At 43.7% G+C, this 13023-nt stretch overlaps 1 protein-coding gene and 1 pseudogene across 2 annotated transcripts in view; one reads left to right on the top strand and one right to left on the bottom strand.

The window, feature by feature from the left end:
- Positions 1-13023, top strand: part of SLC25A43 (solute carrier family 25 member 43) — a 34857-nt gene that overhangs the window by 17185 nt on the left and 4649 nt on the right. The gene's annotated exons all lie outside the window — the stretch shown is intronic.
- Positions 6503-8212, bottom strand: LOC105093943 (tripartite motif-containing protein 60-like; annotated as a pseudogene).

The raw sequence follows: 13023 nt of genomic DNA, 5'->3' as shown, positions 1-13023 counted from the left end.
TAGATAACATGACACACACCCCCTAAAAAATAAGCCTTCAGATACATTCGGAGCCATCCTGGCTTTCAGAAGCCTTCCAGAGAACTAACAGCACTGTGCTCACAAAATGTGATTAGCATCTAAATATGAACTGCAGCGCAGAATAAAGTGGGCCAGAGGAGGCTTCAGCAAGGTCCTCTCCTCAAAAGGATGGATGCCATTTAGAAATGTGGGCTCACTTTCCAAGGGAACCTAAAATCCAGATGTTTACATGAAATCTCCCAATTTTTCAATGTTGGCAAATAAAAATTGTTAAATCCTGCCTGGGCCAAACAAAACATGCCTATTTCTGACCTCTGTTCTGTTCCCACCTGCAATTCAATCAAAATGATCTTAGCGTCACCCTCCCACATCCCCCTAAAGAATAAGTGTATTTCACATTTCTATCACCTCTGCCTGGAGCATCATCTCCCCCTCAACTGAGATCTGCCTCGTGGTGGCTGCCTCTTCTGACCTACAGTAGCACACATCTGTTGCTTTCCTTTGATAAATGAGTTGGTTTTTCCCAACCTCCCCCCACCCCCGCCAACAGCTACCCTATCGTGACAGATAAAGGCAGGTTATTTCACCTTTGTAGAACCACAATGAGGGTGTTCCAGACCACTTTGGAGGGGATGCAGGGGCAAGAGAATCCAAGTTAACTATGTGCTCTGTCAATAACTGCAGACGCTGTGTTTTTACTGTTCCCCCCCACCCCACCCCTTACTTCATAGTGTCAATAAAGAGGATGGAATGGGACAATAAAATGCCTTGTCCATATTAAATGACCAGTAAATGGTAGTTATTATCACATTATTACAATTTCTTATTTCCAGGGAAGACTTTCCTTTTGTTACCTCCTCCAGGGCATATTTTGTTTCAAGAGCTTTGTGGGTGCACAACCCGTTTTAAATGATGCTGTTAGCCTGCATGTGTGCTCTGATCCAGCCAGTTTATTTTGTACATGCCCCACCTTCTGCCATCTCTGCACCATTGCTCAGCATCTCCACCCTGTCAGAGTCCCCTCCTGAAGTTTCTTCTCAACCCCTCAAGAGGAAGGAGGCTCCCCATCCCGAATGCCCATAGCTCACTCGCTGTAGTCACATGCTTCCTTGTGTTGTAATCTTCTGTGACCACTATTCCTTTTAGACTTTGAGCTCTCTGCCTTTGGGACGTGTGTCTTACACATTTGTTATGTCCCCACAGCATGTAGCCTCATGTAGCAGGCACCTGATACTTGTTAAAAAATGAATGAAGTTCAGGGCTGGCTTATAAGATTTCACTGCCTTCTGAGAACAGAACTGAACCTTAGCTGCTGCTAGGTGAGCCTCAAGTCTGTGTGCTCGTCCGCACCTCTGCTGAAGGTAAGAACAGTCTGCTCCTTCCCCAGCCTGCTGACGTAAGGAAACCTCTGCTTGTCCCCTGTCTAAAACTGCCTACAGTCCTCGCCCTGATAATGTGCTATCTCCCACCCCCTGCCTTAGCACTCAGGTTCTGTGCATCTCAGCTCCAGCTGTGAACATTTCAAAATAAGTAAATACACTAAAAGGACAGAGTAAAACAGTCTTGACACCGTTTTGATGAACACCCTCCGTTCATTCAACAAACAGACCATTCAAAAAGGTCTTCAAACCTCACACCGTTTTGTGTGGTACCTAGAAGTGCTTGGAAAATCAGCACCATAGAATTGTTATTCATTAGCTTGTTGATTTCAGTAAACGTGATGGGATATGAATGAACAGGGCTAAATCTGTGCTCTCCTTTGGTGGGGAGACCTTTGTCAGGGGCAAGGATGGGGACAAAATATGGCTGGAGGAGGTAACGAAAGGGAAGTCTTCCCTAGGAATAAGAAATTGTAATAATGTGATAACTAGCATTTATTGGTCATTTAATATGGACAAGGCATTTTATTGTCCCATTCCATCCTCTTTATCGACCCTATGAAGTAAGTCCTGTTATTATTCCTAGTTTCTAGTGAGGAGATGAGGCACAGAGAGGGTAAGTAATCTGTCCCAACAGTCATTCAGCTAGCCAGGAGGGGGGTTGGGATTGAACCCAGGTCTCTCCTTCAGACCCATGCTTTATCCACTTGGACTACAGGGGCTTGTTCCTAGATGTTAGGTAATCAGTTAATTTTTTTTTTCAGTTCCCTTGCCCTGGGTTTGGGAGTAGAAGATGAGGGAGAGAGGGAAATCTGATCTTGAGACTTGGGAGCTCTCCACCTTAGTTGAAAAAAACAGTAGTGCACAGGCTCAGAGACTAGCAGGAGTCTGGCTTTGGCCAGGGAATGGTTAACTCAAGTTGAAGGGAAGAAAATCTTTAGAAAACCAGGCTGTCAGGGGCTCTGGCTTTGGTCGCTGGCAGCCTGACAATGGAAGGCTTGGAGCCGGCAGATTGGAATGAGGAGCAGAGAACATTCAGCAGCCACGGACCTTTGGCCTGCTGCAGACCAGCCACACTGCTCGGACAGGCTGGGAAGAAAGCCACCCTGGCTCGCCGATCCCCTAGGAGAGCAGGTGCAGAGCCCCAGGAGGGGAGAGTAGATTGTCCTCATCACACTTGTCAGGAAGCACTAACCCAGTTTCAGGTTTTCTGCGTGGTTCAACGTTTCTTGGTTGACATTGCATCTATTCTCAGTAGGAATAGAGCTCTATTTTCCCAACAGAGCTGAAGTACGAACACTGCTGGGTTCTAAGCTCTTGGGGTCCTGGTGGAGGATGGGAACATTACCTTTAGTTTGCTGCATCTTCAACTCTTTGCCATCATCTTACTTTGAGGGCTGGCCCCTTTGGGGACTGACTTCTGCCTAAGTCAGCAGCTTTGCCTTGGTATTCTGAGAAAAGGCCACTTTTCGGATCCATGTAGATGTCTGGACATCCCTCGGGCTAGGTGGCTTTGTTTGAGCATCACTGTTAAGGTGTAAGGAAAGGAAAAGCCTCCCCTTTGTTTTCTCCAAAGGTATAGCGTGCCCTAAATACTTCAGGGATGGCAGTTGTTGATCATGGAAACAAGACTGTCCCCTAGAGGGCAGGCAAGGAGGGAGCAGGGAGGGGCCTTCCTAACTCCTCTCAGTGTGAAATCACTCTGCCCTTTCCTACTGACCTGAGCCGGCTTATCCCTTAGGAGAGATCAAGTCTGGGAATCAAAATGGCCACCCTCTGCTAAGCAGACTTCTTTGAGCTCCGCCTGAACAATAACAGCAGCTACGACAGGAGCTGCCCCCCAACCCCGACCCGCCTCCAGAGTAGGGGTGAAGAGAGGAAGGGGAAGGGGTAAAGAAAGGTCCTAGAAAAGGCCTGCTGTCAGCCAGGAAAGACCTGCAGCTGTGAGCAGTCATCTGCGGCTCTGCCGTCAGGAGGAGTTGAACACTGGGGTTTGCCCATCCCTCTGCTGGCCTCACGCCAGCTTTAGAAACGCAGCGCCACTATTCACCTCCTCTTTCCCGTGTAGCTGTTGCTCATTTGTTTTTGACTGCTGTATTCATCTCAAAGCTTTCATGGACAGACTAGCTCGGTGGCCCAGAGTGTGGGCTCTGGATGCCAGCCCTGTCCCTTCCTCCTGCGTGAACTTGGGTAAGCCTCATTTTCCTCATCTGTAAAACACAAGGAAAAGCCTAGCGCCTGGCTCAGATCCCCGTGGAGAAGACTGAATTGGGTTAATACAGATACAGAGCTGGACACATGATAAATATTCAATAACGCTGAGGTACTATTGTTATTGTTCTTGAAGCATCTCTTCAGAATCTACGCATGGCATCGAAGGCCTGATTAGAACTATAAAAGCCGGTCCAGGTGTGTTTCTGTGTTTCCTGTGATGGCTATAAACACACAATGCGCTAGCATCACAAAACCTCAAAAGATCCTCCATCCCTATAGATAATGGTGAGCAGGGATGGTAGGAGAGTTGTTCATTTGTTGGGTTAACACGCATTTACCTAGAGGTACTGTATATGTCTCTGTATTCCCAGTCTTCTGAAAACTGTCATCTTCCAAATCTTCTCCCTCACCTTTCCTACCCAATCTTACTCCCCATCAAGGTGACACTAAAAGTTGGCTCTGCTGCTCTGCGTGCGCCTCCAGGGCCTTGCTGCTCACTTGTATGCATCTCAATTGCTTTCTGGCCTCGCTGCATGTTTGGTTTCCCTGCCCCCAACCCCAGTCAGCACACAGGAACTTTCTCTTCTCTCTTCCCAAGCAGAATACTAACCTGCTGTCCATTTGCTCGCTTCCCTCGTGTCATCACGGGCTTTCCGAGCAGCTAGTGGGTCCTCTGGCTTGCTACTGAAATGTGCGCGTGCACTGAAGCCGGATGAGGGGTGGCTTGTAGGTGTGCCGAGCCCGGGGCACCACTAACACCCACTGGTGCAGACATCCCTACCGCAGAGCCAGGGGGCTTCCCAGCTGTATGAGGACAGCTCTTGGGGACCTGGCTTTGCCAAGAGAAACTTAGGCCATGTGGCTCACAGGACATAAAGGTCCTTTTACTTCAATACCACTGGCTTTTTTGTTTGTTTGTTTGACTATTGGGGATTTGCCAAAAGACAAAAGCCTCCTACCACAACTGCCTTCCACACATATATGTCCTCAGATGGCTTGGGAATTGGACCGCATGGTCTCCAGGTTATGTCCTATATGTCTAGGGAAGATAAAAGTTGTTTCCAAATAACAAGTGAAAAGTTCTGAGCTCCTGTTTGCTCCAACTAGGACTCTTCTCTTTTGTTCATTTTCTTTCTTTTGTCTCTCCTTTTAAATACTTTTTCTTTCCTTAAAACTTTGGTTTTTTAAGAGCAGTTTTAGGTTCACAGCAAAATTGAGAGGATGGTACAGAGATTTCCCATATATCCCCTGCCCCAACACAGGCACAGCCTCCCCCACTATCCACATCCCCCACCAGAGTGGTACATTTGTTACAATTGATGAAGCTGCACTGACACATCATAATCACCCAAAGTCCGAAGTTTACTTTATGGTTCACTCTTGGTGTTGTACATTCTATAGATTTGTACAAATGTAAAATGATGTATCCATCATTATAGTATACACAGTATTTTCACTGCCCTAAAATTCCTCTGTGCTCTATTCATCCTCTCCCCCAAACCCCTGGGAACCACTGATCTTTTTACTGTCTTCATATTTTACCTTTTCCAGAATGGCATATAGTTGGAATCATGCAGTATGTAGTGCTTTCAGGTTGGCTTCTTTTAATAATATGCATTTAACTTTCCTCTGTGTCTTTTTGTGGCTTGATAGTTCATTTCTTTTTCATGCTTGGTAATATTTCATTGTCTGCATACCACGTTTTTATTTATCCATTCACATACTGAAGGACATCTTGTTGCTTCCAAGCTTTGACAATGATGAATATCGCTGCTTTAAACATCCATGTGCGGGTTTTTGTGTAGACATAAGTTTTTACCTCCTTTAGGTAAATCCTAAGATCTAATCTAATCAACACAGCTGCTAGATCCTATGCTAAGAGTATATTTAGTTTTCTAAGAAAACACCAAACTGTCTTCCAAAGTAGCTGTACCATTTTGCATTCCCACCAGCAATGAATGAGCATTTCTACTGCTCCACATTCTCACCAGCATTTGATGTTGTCAGTGTTCTGGATTTTGCTGTTCTAATTGGTGTGTACTGATTTCTTGTTCTTTTATTTGCTTTCCCTGATGACATATAATGTGGAGCATCTTTTCATATGCTTATTTGCCATCTGTATGTCTTTGGTGAGGTGTCTGTTAAGGTCTTTGGCCCATGTTTTATTGGGTTGTTTGCTTTCTTACTGTTGAGTTTTAAGAGTTCTTTGTATGTTTTGGATAACGGTCCTTTATCAGATATGTCTTTTGCCAATATTTTCTCCTAGTCTGTGGCCTGTCTTCTCATTTTCTTGACTATGCTCTTTTAAAATTAGTATTCTACCTTTTTGCATAGGTAACATATGCAGATGATACAAAATCCAACAGGTACAAAGAGTATACATTGAAAGTAAGTCTTCCCCTACCTTTATTCCTTGGCCTCCCAGTTCTCTGCAGAGAAAACACTGTTGTTTCTAGTTTCTTACCTGAATCTTTCCAAACATGGTCTACACAAGGATACACATAAACATGCATGTGATGTTCTTTTTGTTTGTAGATGACCAGCAGCATGCTACATATACTCTTCTGCACTGTTGTTTTCACCTAAAATGTACCTTGAAGATGGGACTTTATCAGTCCAAATGGAGCTGCCACATATTTTTTTTAACAGAAAAAAAAATGTATTGGAGTTTTATTGATTATTATTGGACTTCTAAAGTAATATATTTTAGAAGTATTTCATCTTACAATTTCTAAAGCACTTTCCAATTGGATCCCATAATTTATCTGTAAGGTAGGCATTATAACCACACTTTTTAGAAGTTTCTGAAACTGAGATAAAAACCAGCCTAGTTGTTTAAAGGAAAAACTTAAATAAATAGAGAATTGCTGAGATGAGATTCACTGGCTTAGTTTTATCCACTCACTGAAAAGGAAGAAAAAAAATTAATGAGTCTTAAAATAGTTCATCATTCAGAATGTGCTACTGTACAGATTTTAAGAGTTTTAGAGTCAGTTCCAGCACATAAATAGGGCCAAAGTGCTCCTGTGAAACAGTCATTTAAAAAAAAAACATAAAAATACAGAGAAGAGCTCTATCACTCAAATTGTAAAAGGAAGCCTCACTCAATTCAGTCTTAAAAAAATGCCAATCTTACCAGGTGTTACTCTTGGCAGAAGATTTTTTTAGAGCCCAATGCAACATGATTACTCTGACTACATCGCCCCAAACCCCATAATCCATCCTGTACTAAAATCCACTGATTCTGACGCTTTCTCCTTTCGAGTCTTCACAGACACCCACAGTCCATTCAGGCTTGTCTTTCACTTCTACCTCCCAGTAATGCCTGCCAGAGTTATAGCCCTTAGAACCCAGAACACTTGGGCAGAGATAAAATCTCCTTAGGTTATAAGATAAACTTTTCATTTTATTTCCATATTGTACAATTTTTCTATCTTCTGAGACAATAAGTTTACAATGTGCTGTTTCAGGATCTAGAATTACACCTACTTGAAACTGCTTAATAATTTTCTGTAGGCCAAAATTCTGTAGAGGAAGACAGTAACCATATTCCTTCAACTGGAAAGAAAAAGGTTCAGGAGACCCTATGGTTTTATATCTAAGGTAGATACTTTTTTTATTAAAGTGTAGTCAGTTATAATGTGTCAATTTCTGATGTACAGCACAGTGTCCCAGTCATGCATATACATACATATATTCATATTCATATTCTTTTTCATTAAAAGCTATTACAAGAAAGGTAGATACTTTTAACATCTGTCAGTAATTCTAGTTCTGACTTCACATATTTGCTCTCTGTCTCCTTTAATAGATATTTTAATGTGGAAACATGATCTGAAAATTTTGTTAGATTCTCATTTAGTTTTGTTAAAATCTCCATTTCTTTATCTTATAATTGCCAAACAACAGTCTTTTGCTCATTTTGGAGAAACAACACAAGTTGCTCAAAATCAGCCTTTGTTTCTTCTCTCCTATCTTTTACCTTCTTCAGTTCCAGTGATGTTCTGGTTTGCATAGTTATCATCTTTCAGCTTGTTCCACCCTTTCCTTCCAAAGCTCAGTGCAATGCTCCAATATTTTCCTACGATAGAGGACAGCTTTTTCTATGGGCCAAATGTAGGGATTCTGGTCATCAGTGGAGAAACTGCACTGTGGACATAAAACCTCTCGGTCTTTCTGACAGAAAAAGATCAAAACCTGACTGTGCTTTTCACACATAAGCTTCTCTTCCTCCCTTTTCCTCTTCCTTCTCCTCATCTGGAGTAGCTTAGCAATTTTAGTCAAATTGCCCGGCTGGAGACTGCGCATGAATTTCCTTTCTGGATAGCAAGATCTGCAAAAAGGGCAGAGCAAAGTATCATTTAGATCCTTCCAGGACATACTGATACAGGATCGACAAGTTATGCCCACAGAGGACAGTCCCTGGGTCTTCCAGGTAGTCCAGACAGATGGGACAGCTCATCCCTGCTTGGAGGTCTGCCAGGGCTGTCACAAACTCCATTGACCCGCGAACAAAAGTGGTAAGGTAACGGCTCCTGTAGTAAGACCTGGGTCTTTGGTGCTCAAGACTCAGTAAGCAGCAGACGTCTTCCCCCAGACCTCACAAATGGACCAGCTTTCAGTTTCACTGGCTTGGCATGTTGATGGCAGCGTCTACAGGCTGGTTTATTCCTCTCCACCTTAGCTCCAGCGTCTGTTGCCAAGAAGACTCCAACTCCACAGGCTGCAGTCTGTCGAATACTAAAACATAGTAGCTGGGCTTCTGCTCTTCCCACTCAATTAGGTGAAGTCAAGCTTAATGGCTTTCTTGTTCAAGAAAGTAGTCTTAGGTCCAAGATAAGGAATCCTTCACTGTCAGTGGGGAATGTAACTTGGTGCAGCCACTATGGAGAACAGTATGGAGGTTCCTAAAGGTCTCGGTAAAAGACTGCTGGGTCGCATGGCCAGTTTCTGATTCAGCTGGTCTTCTGTATTTCTAAGATGTTCCCATGTGATGCTGCTGGCCTGGGGGCCATACTTCGTGAACCACTGGAGAATGCAGCTCAGTCCTCTCAGGCCAGCATCTGTGAGGAGCCTGGAGGTGCAGGACGCAGGCCTTGTACCCCTGAGTGGCAGGTCCCAGAGCAGAGCTGCCACGTATTTTTAAATGATGACATTGTATTTTATAGTATGACATACTGTTTCTTTTTTTTTTTTTATGGAGGTACTGGGAATTGAACCCAGGACCTCATGCATGCTAAGCATGCACTCTACCACTAAGCTATACCCTCCCCCCCCCCCCCGCCCCGCAGACAAACTGTTCCTTTAACTAGCTCCCTATTGGTGGGCATTTAGATTATTTTCAGTTTACTGCTGTTACTAACAATGCTGCAACAAAAATCTTTGTAACACATACATCATTTCCCACATACATCTGTAGGATAGATTCCTAGAATTAGGATTGCTTTGGTCAAGAATATATGAGTTTTACATCTTTATAAATATTGTTCAATTACTTCAGTACTCATGGAAAGACTGAACAACCTAAAACATTGCCTCTGTTGGAAGGCCTCTATGAAGTTTATCAAAGAAACAATCAAGCACTTTGCTTTGAAGTATTTATCTTTCATTTCCATCTACCACAAGTTCGTTCCTTCTTTCCTTCAATGTGTATTAAGCACATACTCGGTGCCAGGCCTGTTGGTAGACTTTGGGGATAAAAACCACAAACAAGACAGACATGGTCACTGCCCTCATGGTATGTACAGTCCGGGAGGTTGTCAGGGTAGGGGGTAGACAGGAAAGAAAGAATTATACACTAAATCATTACAAACTGTATCATGTGCCATGAAGGGGAAGTACAGGGTGACCAGAAGTGTTTACTAGGCTCCTGACTTAGGCTGGGAATCTGAGAAGACTTCCCCGAAGAGGTGATGTTTGCTCTGATCAGGAAGAGAGACAGAGGGAATGGCAGGTTTGATGTCCTAGAGGCAGGAAGGAACACGGAGGAGGACCTGCAGCATTGATTATGGGAGCAAGAAAGGGCCTTCAAAGTCATTTAGTTCTAGCCTCCTTACCTGAAATGTGAGGAAGCAAAGGTTCAAAGAACTAAAGGACTTGGTCAAGGTTAAGCAAATAGTGGCAGAGCCAGGACTAGGACCTGGATCCTCTGACTTTTCTCTGAGGGTGTCTGCTGCAGAATGCCACATGCCAGTCCTGGCGCTGCAGATTGGAATGAGACAGCAACAGGATAGTTGCCGGGGTTTGTGTGGAGGGAGGATTTAAGTTCAGGGCCTTGTGCTAGTAGCCTGACATGTTTTCTCTTTGCTAGTAACATACAGTTTGGGCAAGTGGCAGTCTAGCATTCAAGCCTAGTGCGTTGGTTTAGTCTGCAGCATACTTGTCACTTCTCCAAGTTTAGATACTAAATAATAATGATAATAATGGTGGTTACTATATGTCAAATGCTGTTCTAAGCGCTTTACATGTATTTCATTTAATCTTGACAACAGTCCTATAAGATAGGTGTTATTATTATTCCATTTTACAGATGAGGAAATTGAGGCTCAGAAAGGTCAAGGCATTTGCTCAAAGTCCCAGAGCTAGTGAGTGGCAAAGCGAGGTCTCAGTCTAAGCAGTCTGGCCTTGGGGCCCGTATGCTTTCCCTAGGTGCTCTCAGCGTCAGCAGCAGGCTGGTGGGCTCAGCTCTGAGCCCTGAGCTGCCCTGTGCTGTGGAGGGCCTACACCAGTGATCCTCAACCTGTCTGCGTATCAGACTCATTTGGGGAGCTTGCCAAAAATGCTGACGTCCAGACCTCACCCTAGGTCAGTTAAATCGCAGTCTCTAGGGGTGGATCCCAATCATTGATGGTTTTGAAAAGCTTCCCTGGTTAGCCTAATATGCAGTGAAGTGTTGAGAAGCACTTCTATATAGCCTTACCATTCCTTCTTCCTTTGGGGGTAACTTAGTTTAGGCTGCTATGAAAGAAATACCATAGACAGGGTGGCTTAAACAACACACACTTATTTCTCATGGTTCTGGAGGCTGAGAAGTCCAAGATCAAGGTGCCAGCAGATTTGGTCTCTGGTGAGAACCCACTCCCTGGTTTGCAGATGGCCACCTTCTTGCTGTGTCCTCCCATGGTGAAGTGAGAGAGAGAGTCTCTCTGCTGTGTCTCTCCTTACAAGGGCACTAATCCCATTCATGAGGGTTCCACCCTCATAACCTAGTCATCTCCCAGAGACTGCACCTCCAAATACCATCACAGTGGGGGTTAGGACTTCAACATATGACCTTTGGGGGCACACACACATTCAGTCCAGGGGGCAACCAGCAATACGGGCTTGCCTTTTTGACCTGGGTATCCATTTAGCATGACACTTGTAGAGGCATGTATTCATACTGCACCCTGAGCTCCAGTCTTCACCTAAAGAATTCATTCAGTGTGCATGCTGTAGCACCCTCATTCAAGGATGATGTGTGGTAACAAGTTTGTTGAGGGCTAAGGTAGTATTCTCAGTTCTGGGCATCAGGAAACAGTGTAGCTCAGTGGGGTAGAGCTGGATTCTGAGTCGATCAGACCCAGATTCAAGTTGATGCTTTTTCTCCTATGGTCTAATTTTGGAGATTTATCCTTTCATAGGCTCCATTTTATCATCTATATAATAGGGCTAATAAGATAATACTACCTATTTCATGAGGCTTCTGTGAGGATTAAATGAGCTGGTACATGCCAAGTGCTCAGTGTAATGCCTGACACCTAACACTCTGTAAATATTGGCCATTTTTTAACTTCATGACCATCCATATGGCTTCTTTGAGCCTGGTCACAGGTAAACAGTTGTATTTAGCAAAAGCTACACGTGACACTGATACTGAGGGAAAGTTTGACATTTAATGAGCACCTGATATGTGCAATGAAGGGTATTCGATCCTGAAGGGCTGGGACAGTGAGGAAGGCCTAGTGCCTGCTCCCATCAGCTTGCTGGCTGCCAGCCCAGAGACTGCATCCAGATAATGCATACGAGATAGCCTGCGCCACAGCAGAGGTCTAAGCCATAGCTAAGGGAGCACAAACCAGGAAAAGAACCTAAATTCAGAGATGCTACAAAACGATCCTAAGGCAATTAAGGAAGTGTGAACACTGACTGGATACATGACAATATTAAGGAAAAATATTATAGGTGTAATAATGGTATATTTCTATATACATAATTATTTTATTTTCTATTTTAGGAAGCCATTGTATTTTAGAGAAACATGATTAAATTTAAATGACATTTTGAATTAAAATTAGACTAAGTTAAGATTAAACAGATGAATTGAAATGATGTCTTGCAAGAGGTAGAGATGAAAAAAAGATTGACTAGACATTGCTAATTGTTGAAGCTAGGTGATGGAATTTTACTATCTTCTCAACTTTCGTATATGTTTGATATTTTCCACAATAAAAGATTTTTTTAAAAAAACAGAGAGGTAAATTTGAAGGAAAAAAGGGAGCAGGGAAGGAGGGAGAGAGACAAGGTGGGGGGGGGGGGCGGGCAAGGAAACCAGCAGTTCCAATTGCAGCATCAAGACATTTCAAAATAAGGTGCCATCTGACCTGGCCTGGGGTGACTAGGATTTTGTCTATCAGAAAAGTGTACGTAGTGTTCAGGAGACACTGAGTGTGACTGGATGTATGGTTCCTGGGGTGGGGGTAGGTATTAGGGTTCTCCATAAAAACAGAGCCCATAGGATGGGTATGTGTATGTAGAGAGAAAGAGATTGATTTTCAGGACTCGGCTCACACAATTGTGGGGGCTGGCACATCTGAAATCTGCAGGGCAGGCTAGCAGGCTGGAGACGCTGCAGTTTAAGTCCAAAGGCAGACTGCTGACCGAATTCCCTCTTTGTCAGGGCACCTAAGTCTTTTTTCTCTGAAGGCCTTCAACTAATTGGATAAGGCCCACCCACATTTATGAAGGGTAATTTGCTTCACTCAGAGTGATTTAAATGTTAATTTCATTTAAAAAATACCTTTACAGTAACATCCAGACTGATTGGTATTTAACCAAATATCTGGGTGCCTAGCCAACTAACTATCATAGGGTGGTAGTGGGAAATGATACTGGGAAGACAGTTGGGATTCTAATCGTAGACGGTTTTGAATTCTGTTAAGTTTTCCTTGGAAACTTTCCTTCTGGAAGATTTTCTTTGGAAAATTGGGGTCTGGTGAAGGTTGCTAAGCAAAGCAATAACAATATCTGCTGAGTTTTGAATGGTACCCAGCCGCAGTGTGGAGGATGGACTGAAGAGGGCAGAGACCAGGGACTGAGTAAGGAAACTGTGGCCCTCACGCAAGAGAGATGATGAGAAGTACTGGCAGTGGAAATGAAAAGTACCTGAAGCATAGAATATAATGCAGGAAGGAGCAAGTGATCAGACTGA

This window comes from Camelus dromedarius, chromosome X (genome assembly GCF_036321535.1).
Source record: "Camelus dromedarius isolate mCamDro1 chromosome X, mCamDro1.pat, whole genome shotgun sequence".
Taxonomy (NCBI): domain Eukaryota; kingdom Metazoa; phylum Chordata; class Mammalia; order Artiodactyla; family Camelidae; genus Camelus; species Camelus dromedarius.
The sequence above is the reverse complement of the archived record's forward strand: the minus strand, read 5'-3'. Positions and strand labels throughout refer to the sequence as shown.